This window comes from Lolium rigidum, chromosome 3 (assembly GCF_022539505.1).
Source record: "Lolium rigidum isolate FL_2022 chromosome 3, APGP_CSIRO_Lrig_0.1, whole genome shotgun sequence".
NCBI classification, from domain to species: Eukaryota; Viridiplantae; Streptophyta; class Magnoliopsida; order Poales; family Poaceae; genus Lolium; species Lolium rigidum.
Genome location: NC_061510.1, coordinates 244,423,849 through 244,434,427, shown reverse-complemented (window position 1 = coordinate 244,434,427; position 10,579 = coordinate 244,423,849).

Genomic DNA, 10,579 nt, shown 5'->3' with positions numbered 1-10,579 from the left:
CCAGGAAGAATCTGGACAAGGGATATATCCAATGATATCCAGTAAGATCAATATGGAGTTAGAGAAAAGTCGTAGTCTGCACAAGTCAGATCCACACTTCGGAAACGTGAGAGAGTTCAAACTTCGAGGACGACGTTTAGTTTAAGGGGTAGAGACTGTAATATCCCAGGTAATGGGGTTACAAAAATAGAGGAAACAGATGTGTGCATTGCATTCATGCATAGAAAATCTAGGGAATTTTCGCGCTTTAAAGTAAAACAATACACGATGAATCGAAGTTTCACTTGACCTTGGTGGAATTGAAGTAGCTCATCAAGTCAAGCGCTATAAACCTCAATGTGACTTTGTTAAAACCTTGTTTTGGGTAGAGATGATTTGATCTAAGGGGTTAGATCAAATGGAATCAAATCTAACACAACAACACTTTAATCAATGATTAATTACTTGATCTTATTAAGGATCACAACATGATAATCCTTGTCATAACATATGAACACCAATTCAATTAAAAACCAAGTAACAATAAAATGGAGAAACCATTCCTGACTTATCTTTTCCATGTCTTAAACTAATCCTTGATCCTACCATGAACCTCATGGTATGCATTCTATTTCAATCTTGGAAACATGACAAGGAGGTGAACTCTAGAAATATATATATCCTTCTCTATTCCATATTGTTGTACATCAAACATAGAGAGGTGAGAGTTCTATAATAATTATTAAAGAAGCAATAACAAACTTTGAGTTAAACCTTGGATATACATCCAAGTATTCAAATCATCATCTTCAAGACAACCCTAGAGAGAGATAACCATTAATGTTAAACATAGATCTTGATGATCACATCAACCTCTTTGTAGCCTAAAATTAGGTTAGCATTGAAGTCCTCCCCAAATGAGAGAGACCATCCATACTAATCCTAGTTTTATCTATTCAAATATTCAAATGGTTAAACCATCAGTTCTTGAGGGAAATTTAAGTAAATATCTCAGGCATTCCCTGGGATGTAAAACTATTTAGACAACCATAACCATGACCATCCTAGAAAGTAAAATAGAAGTGATATATCCTAGTTGATCAAGACAATGCTTGATCATGGAAGTGAGAACCCATTCCATTAGAAATAATTTAGGAAGCCAAATCTTGATCATTATAAATTAAGTGATGATCATAAACCCTAAGAACTTGTGGTATTGAGAATAAACCATAATAGGATAAGTAGATATCATTCACCACATGAAATCATAGGGAGGTAACTAGTAAACAACCCTAGGCTTATATCCTATCTTTTACTTGTGAACCATTTGGTGATCATAAGTAGAATCCTACCATACCTATATTTCATAAAACAAAGAATCTAAGCAAACCTTAGAGTAAAACTCCATATTTAATATGGTGAGAAACCATACATCCATATGACCAAAGTTAACTATAAAAAGAACTATAACCAATGTAGTTAACTTAATGATAAATTAAGGATAATAATTGTAGTTAATTTGTAGAAGATAAAACCAATTCTCAAATCCTTGGTAATTAAATGAGCACAGTAAGCAATTAAGAAAGTAACCATATCATCTTGGTTAGGGGAGATTAACCCTAGCACATGCAATATGGTGTCATCCCATCTCTATAACCAGAATTGAAACCTCAATAATATCTTATGCTTGAATTCATGAACATAAGAAACCCTGTGCTACATTTTATAATTAAAACCCATAAGTGGTGATCAACCACTTATCATTATGACCAAGACCAAACCCTGATGAGAGTAATACCTACTCTAAGTATTTCAAGGTGTTATTAAAATAATAGTACAAGTAATAAATTTGAAATAGAAATTAAGATAAACCTCACAAGACCTTAACAAGCAAGTGCTCACATAAATTCATGTGTAAGTGACCAAGCAATCTCAAATGAGAGATCAAGTCCCTAGTGACATTTTAGCACATGAGATTATGCCATCCAAATCACTCTCTTATTTGAAATTCATAAATAAACATTACTTTGGAATTGTTTCTTGCAAGATAAAAACCAAATAAAACTCTATATATCATTAAGTAAGATCAACAACCATTGGAAAAGTAATTTGGATATTTCCAAGGGCAATATTCAAACTAATGCATATATGGTTATTTAATTCAAATCCCAATAGTAATTAATAAATCAATGCTCTAGTATTCCTATTGAATTTTATAATACACCACAATAATCTTTAAAGTATCTGCAGATGCCTTGTACTAATAATTGTATGAATCAAATAAGCAAGATCTGCAAAATAGAAAGGAATTCAAATTAGAATTCAAAATAGAATTCAAATATAAATTTAAATAAGCAAAACAGAAAATAGAGGAGAAAAAGAAAGAGAGAAAAAGGCTTACCTAGCCACAAGTAGCCCACCTCGGCAGCCCAAGCAGTAGCCCAAACAGAGTCCACCAACGCAGCCCAAGCCACCACCCAGAGCAGCCCACTAAGCAGCCCCACGTACCCCTTCGTTAAAGTAACGATGAGGAGTTCATCCTCATCCCCTTCCTGGCGCATGGAGGCCAGCGCGACGCCGTGGCCGTCTTCCCCTCGTCGCTGGCAGCTCCTCCTCGACCGAAGACGTGGCGGGGCGCGTTCTGGCGCACTGTAAAACCCTAAACGACGAACCTAGCCTCCGATTTCTTCCTCCTCTGTTATATTTCTTCCCAGACGCAAACCCTAGCCGCCCGGCCGATTCTCGCCGCCGATGACTGGAGCCACCCCAAGCACTACCGTGAAGTCCTGGAGCTCCGCATCGTCCCCAGCAAACTCGTCGTCGACGCGCGCTTGGCGGGAACCCTCGAGGTCATTGAATCGCGACATCAATTCCTCGTCGGTGACCACCAGACGTCGCCGTTCGTCGTCGACTGAGACCTCCCCATGCCTCTTCGACCTCTCCAACGCGCGTCTGGTGAGCTCGTGGACCTCCCAGTACCCCCGTCTTCCTTAATTAAGCCCTGCATCGCCTCCGCGTCGCTAGCCCGTGTGCGCCGCCGCAGCACGTCGTCGCCGGCCACGCTCCGGCGACCAAACCGGAGCGGCACCGCCACCTAGACGTTCCCCACGCTCGTGCGCATCTGATGCACTAGCTTGCGCCGTCCCGCGCTCGCCAGATCATCGGCGCCATCCCTCACTGGCCACCGGCGGGAAGCCCCCTGGCCACCTTGGCGATTTTGACTTCGGTCAAAGCCACCGTGGCAGGTGACCTGGCCTATGGCCCACGCGTCGCTGACCCCGGGTGAAACTCACCTGTGTACACTCAATCGTTTTTTCTGTTTAAATTTAAGTTGAATAATTACTGCAAGTTCATTTAATTATAGAAAATTCATAAAAACTCAGAAAAATAAATATAAGATATCAAAATTCTTATAAAGATAAACCCTATCCAATAAAAATATAAAATGAAATTTTTATTTTTAATAAAAATTCAATTATTTAATACTTATGAATTAAGCCTTTAATTTTAATTCTAAATTCAATTAAAATTCAATAATTAGGAAAACTTCATAAAATAAATAAAAACCAGTAAGTAATTAAGGAAATCATTAAAAATTAATTTTCGTTTTCTATTAACTTATTAAATCCTTATTAGGAGGATTTTAAACCCTAATTAATAAATTACCTTAATTATTAATTCTTTAAAAAATAACAAAAGGAAAATCCTATATTAGTTTAATTTCAAAGTTATTAATAACTTCAACTTTATTAATGAAGTTATTAATCCAAGAATTATAGGGTAATTAGGAAGCCCTAGTTCCATAGAAACAAAGTGATAACCTCATCATTTCATGTGTAATCCTAAAACCCTAATACCATTTAAACCTTAGCTCCACTACTTCATATGAACCCTAAATTATTCCCAAACCTAAACCCTATGTAACATGTGATCATGTTACTTCATTAGTAATCATAAATTCATATCTAGCAACTAAATACTAGTTCAAATCCACATAAAATATGGGAACCCTATCACTACTACTTAGCATCCCATGTGTTCATCTTCACCAGACCTAGATAATCAAGTAAGGTTAACCGAGTATAAACCCTAGATCCTATTACCAAAAAAAAACAATCCTCCTTAATTATCCATGCTTAGCATCACACCATGGTGATGAACCCTAATAGTAACCATACCTATTATTTTGCACTACATATCCTTGTTCCACTAAACCCTACTAGTGTTGGATACTTATGAACCATCCTATTTAGAAACCAACTATTTTACTTAGGGAAATAAATAGCAAACCTACACAAACTCAACCTAATTGATATACTTCTTATTACTTAAGAAGTATGTTCTTCAAAAGTTATTCCTTTGAAGAAAATAAGTAATCATCATCAACCCTGCTTATAAGAACCTATAAACCCTAGCTAGCAATCACCAGCCAGATGAATCAACCTTGATAGCAACCATGTATAAATACTTGCTTAGGATGCCTAGGCTCAACTCAACCTTACCAGCCCTAGGTATAGATGAATCCAACTATGTTGTGATCCATCTAATACTAACTTCAGAAACTAGATGAAACCATAGTCAACCATAGAACCCCACCAATCTAATTATCATACTTATTCTTTATTAAGGAACATGTTCTTCAAAAGTTATTCTTTTGAATTATATAATAAGTAATCATCAACCATGCATTATAGGACTTAAAATTGACAACTGCTCCTTACTTATTATACAACTACTATACCTGGTTGTATATGATTGTTACTATCCATTTTGCCACCTGCTTATAATTCTAAAACAACACAAACCTGAATAAGAACCTTGTTTGTGAATCACTCTAAAAGTGCAACACACCCTGAACTAATCATTACCACTCACTAATCCTAAATCATCGGGGTTAGGTCACGCTTAGAGCGATTGCATCTCATACTTATGCATTATTGCATCCTTGCCAATCTTTTAAACATCGTCCTTACCGGACGATGATGCTATTTCAGAATTTGGAGTTATGACGCATCGAAGACCTTGTCTGCATAATCTTGCAGTCAAGAAAGGCAAGTTCATCACTTGCTCATGTCATTTGAGTATCTTTATCAAATTACTTGCAAAGTACTATGTTTATCACTATTGCATAAAAAGCAAAACCACTATTTTCATAACTATGAATATGACTATGTGGTGGGCAATGGAACCATGGATTGTGTTGATATGGTGGAGGTTCCATTGCACGGGTTTATATCCATCTAGGATTAAACAACAAATGTCGTCCAGTGATTCTTGTGCCGTAATACCCGTGTTAACCATAAGATCCGGAGTGGGACGGAGTAGTCAAAAGTGTTTCCACCTCTCGTTCATCAACGTATGCACTTTACCGTAGACACTTCTATCTGTCAGGGCAAGCGGTTGGCTGGGGAAGCCTTAAGTCCCCACGGCATAGTCCGTAGACACTTGTCGCTCGAAGAGCAAGCGGTTGGGTGGGGAAGCCTTAAGTCCCCACGGTATTGCGGTCTATGATGGGTTGCAGCTATCGGCGAAGGAGTTTGGTTAACGAGTCCCAACCGTCGTTGTCGTGGTCGGGTCCACCCGTGAGTGGGAATAATGGGACCGGCGAGGACCCAGGGTCGGGGTATGCAACAAAGGGTGGGTGTTCGAGGTAGCGGAGGAACATGATTGGCTAGACCTTATACCGGGCCTCACACCATAGGAAGTGTGGACGGGTCATTCCCGGTTGGCACCAAGGTTAAGATCTCTTATGGGTAAAGCAACACACCTCTGCAGAGTGTAAAGAACCGTGACTCGTCACTCCCTGTTCTGGGATATGGAACTCGCGAACGCGGCCGTAAAGGAGCTCCATGAAGTTCTAGTAAACCGGTGAAGGCCGACGGACATAGTTCTTCTGAATAAAAGCAACCTTTTGAAGAAATGATTATGAAAACTTGCATTGGTATTAGACTTTCTGGTCTAATGCCGTAGCTAGTGCATTAAACACCTCTTTCCTATAATGAACTTGTTGAGTACGCTCGTACTCATCCCACTCTTAAATCCCCGCTTAGACATGGAGGCCACGATGGAGGATCTACAGTGCAACTCGAAGGCCGAGGAGTCAACAAGTACTTCAAGAAACAGGACCTATCAGAGGAGTCAGATACCACATCCAACAAGGAGAAACCTAGATTAGCAATAGAAGGGAACTACCTTCCTAAACTTAGCTCCTATTTAGCTAGAATCTACTCATAGCCTCTGTAGCTAGTTAAATACTCTACAAATAGAGTTCGTGTTGGGATTAGACTACGAGTCGTTCTCCTGGAGTTTATTTGCAGTTTTACCTCATTGTAAAGTAGGAGGCTATGATGATCTTATGTAATAGAGTCAATATTGTAATTCTATAGACATGCCTTGGACCCGCATATGTTTCTATTGTACCACTCTGAGCGATATAATACTAGTGGAACGGTGTTTCATTGGTGTTATATCAGACTTGCATACTACACCATGCAGTGGTATGCCGGGTCACCACATGCCCTCTCTATTTGTCAATTGCCCAACTGTAATTTGTTCACCCAACATGCTATTTATCTTATGGGAGAGACACCTCTAGTGAACTGTGGACCCCGGTCCATTCTTTTACATCGAATACAATCTACTGCAATACTTGTTCTACTCGTTTTCCGGAAACAATCACCATCCACACTATACATCTAATCCTTTGTTACAGCAAGCCAGGTGAGATTGACAACCTCACTCGTTTCGTTGGGGCAAAGTACTTTGGTTGTGTTGTGCAGGTTCCACGTTGGCGCCGGAATCCCCGGTGTTGCGCCGCACTACATCCCGCCGCCATCAACCTTCGACGTGCTTCTTGACTCCTACTGGTTCGATAAACCTTGGTTTCTTACTGAGGGAAACTTGTTGCTGTACGCATCACACCTTCCACTTGGGGTTCCCAACGGGCGTGTGCTTTACGCGTCATCAAGCTAAATTTCTGACGCCGTTGCCGGGGAACTGAAGAAAAGCTACACCACAAAGATTTCTAACTCCCACGTCAACTACACGCCAGCAAGTATATCTATCCGTCATTTCGATGGACAAATTCCACTCTTGATCCATGCGCTTCAACCCATACTTTCTGAATACTTAATGCCACCTTTATAATCACCCATTTACGAAGTAGTGTTTGATGTCATCACAACATCCATCCGGTGTAGGTGATTAACATGATCTCATGGTCGAAGGATTAGGTTACTATGTATCTTAAAGCTTGTAGCAAAACGAACTTAATGACTTGATCATATGCCATGCTTACTATGGGTGTGTGTCCATCACATCATTCACCTAATGATACAATCTTGTTATTAATAACATCCAAAGTTCATGATCATGTAACTATGATCATCTATTAATCAACAAGCTAGTTTAACAAGAGGCTTACTAGGGACTCTTTTATGTTTACAAAACACACAAGTATTAATGTTTCCGGTTAATACAATTATAGCATGAGATGTAAACATTTATCATGAACACTAATATATAACAGTAACCACGTTATTATTGCCTCTTGGGCATATCTCCAACAGTTAGTTGTGCACGTCGGTGATGATAAGAGTTAGTGAGGTGGATAGCGCATGCTCACCGCGACGTGCCCGTAGTAGTGCTCACCCTTAAGGATGATGAATTTGGTATCATCGCACCACTGAGCACCGCTTAGATCGAGGAGCCTACTAATGGTGAGTGATGTCTACGGGTGCTTCTATTCTTGTAGACAGTGTTGGGCCTCCAAGAGCAGAGGTTTGTAGAATAGCAGCAAGTTTCCCTTAAGTGGATCACCCAAGGTTTATCGATCTCAGTGGAGGAAGAGGTCAAAGATATCCCTCTCATGCAACCCCGCAACCACAAAGCAAGAAGTCTCTTGTGTCCCCAACACACCTAATAGGTGCACTAGTTCGGCGAAGAGATAGTGAAATACAGGTGGTATGAATAAATATGAGCAAGTAGTAACGGCACTCGTAAAAGTGCTTGGCCGGCGTGTGGTTGATGGTGGTAATATTGCAGAAGTACAGATGCAGTAAAACAAGTAAACAAGCAGCGATAGCAGTATTTAGGAACAAGGCCTAGGGATCATACTTTCACTAGTGGACACTCTCAACATTGATCACATAATAGAATAAATAAATAGATGCTAGACTCTACACCCTCTTGTTGGATGATGAACACCACTAATCGTGTAGGATTACACGAACCCTCAATGCCGGAGTTAACAAGCTCCACAATATTCAATGTTCATGTTTAAATAACCTTAGAGTGCATGACAGGTCAACATAACCAAACCAAGTACTAACATAGCATGCACACTGTCACCTTCACACTACGAAAGGAGGCATAAATCACATCAATACCATCATAGCAATAGTTAACTTCATAATCTACAAGAGATCATAATCATAGCCTACGCCAAGTACTAACACGGGGCACACACTGTCACCATTACACCGTGCAGGAGGAATAAACTACTTTAATAACATCACTAGAGTAGCACACAGATAAATTGTGATACAAAACACATTGCAATCATAAAGAGATATAAATAAGCACTTCACTATGCCATTCATAACAGTGAATAAGTATTCTGTGAAATATAGCCTAAGAGACCCACACGGTGCACACACCGTCACCTTTACACACGTGGGACAAGGAGTCTCCGGAGATCACATAAGTAAAATCCACTTGACTAGCATAATGACATCTAGATTACAAGCATCATCATATGAATCTCAATCATGTAAGGCAGCTCATGAGATTATTGTATTGAAGTACAAAGGAGAGAGATTAACCACATAGCTACCGGTACAGCCCCGAGCCTCGATGGAGAACTACTCCCTCCTCATGGGAGACAAGCAGCCGTTGATGAAGATGGCGGTGGTGTCGATGGAGGAGCCTTCCGGGGCACTTCCCCGTCCCGGCGGCGTGCCGGAACGGAGACTCCTGTCCCCCGGATCTTGGCTTCGCGATGTCGGCGGCTCCGGAAGGTTTCTCGTACCGTGGCTTTTCCGTATCGATGTTTTAGGTCGTGGACCTTTATATAGGCGAAGAGGCGGCGTCGGAAGGTCAACGAGGCGACGACACAACAGGGGGCGCGGGCCCCCCTTGGTCGCGCCGTGGTGCTGTGTGGCGGGCCCGTGGCCCCCCTCCGGCCTCTCTCGGTGTTCCGGAAGCTTCGCGTGATCCTAAGATGCCGGGCGTTGATTTCGTCCAATTCCGAGAATATTTCCTTACTAGGATTTCTGAAACCAAAAACAGCAGAAAACAGGAACTGGCACTTCGGCATCTCGTCAATAGGTTAGTTCTGGAAAACGCATAATAATGACATAAAGTATGCATAAAACATGTAGATATCATCAATAATGTGGCATGGAACATAAGAAATTATCGATACGTCGGAGACGTATCAGTGAGCCACCTCTGTCGCCACTTTCTCAGGTGGTTGTACACCAGAGTGGAACTAACGTCTATACCACAATGTTCAAACAAGGCCTTAATTAGCCACAACAGTCAGATGGACTTTCCTTGAAACCTTTGTCAGTTCTCACTCCGGTCTTGATCAAGATGCACATCTTCCCCAACACGAAGCTGGACATGAATGGAAGCCATTTCATGGTCCCGTTCCCCCTTATGTGAGGCCTTTAAGGCCTTGGTCACACCACTGTGGTTCTTGCTCTTCTTTGTGGAGGCCAACCTCGCCGCCACCTCTGCCGCTACCTGAACCACCAGGTCAGCCACATGCCCATTGAAGGCCGGCACAGGGGTGACCGCCATCTTGGACTCATAGAGGGGCTGTGAATCAACAACTTGCGAAGGGATCTGAGAGTCCCCAACGCAGACAAGCGTCTGGCTAAAGTCATCACAGAAGGAGTCTTACACACATCGTAGTACATATAACGTGAATCTACTTGGGAACAAATAAATGGCTAAAGTGGATAACACAAACCATACCAACATCATCCGAAATTAGACAAGCAATACATTGCAACTGTGTACATCACAAACCCTAGCAAGATCATTGTAGCTCAACACATTTTGGACAAACAAGGAATCAGAAATGTGGCACCATAGCAAGATCATGATAACTCAGCACAATCGGGACTAAACCCTGCAACAAGGTCAAACCGTAGCCAAGATCTGACAACTCCTAACCTAGATCTAAACAGAACCGAGGTATCGGGGTGAGGGAATCCTTACAGTCGTCGTCAGAGGTGAAGACGTGCTGCCCCAGGAAGAAGATGAAGCCGCCCAGATGCAGTTGTCGCCGCCACCGCTGCCACCGTCGCCGGCCGGAGATGTGTGTGCCTCCTACCAGCTTGCCGACGGGAAGAGGAACTCGAAATTTGGGGTGAGGTGGAGGAGGGGGTAGAAATAGGCGATGGGACGCGGCGGGAGGTAACGGAATCCTTCTCACCCCCTTTTCTCTTTTCGCCGATGCGCGTCGCAGCTCCCGCCATCTCCCTCCTCGTCTTTGCGCGTGCGTCGAAGATTCTCTTTTGCATCAGCTTCGTGCGAGATTTGGGTGGCTCACTAGAAACGGCCGATCTAAGCGTTTCTCCAGAGCTTGGCC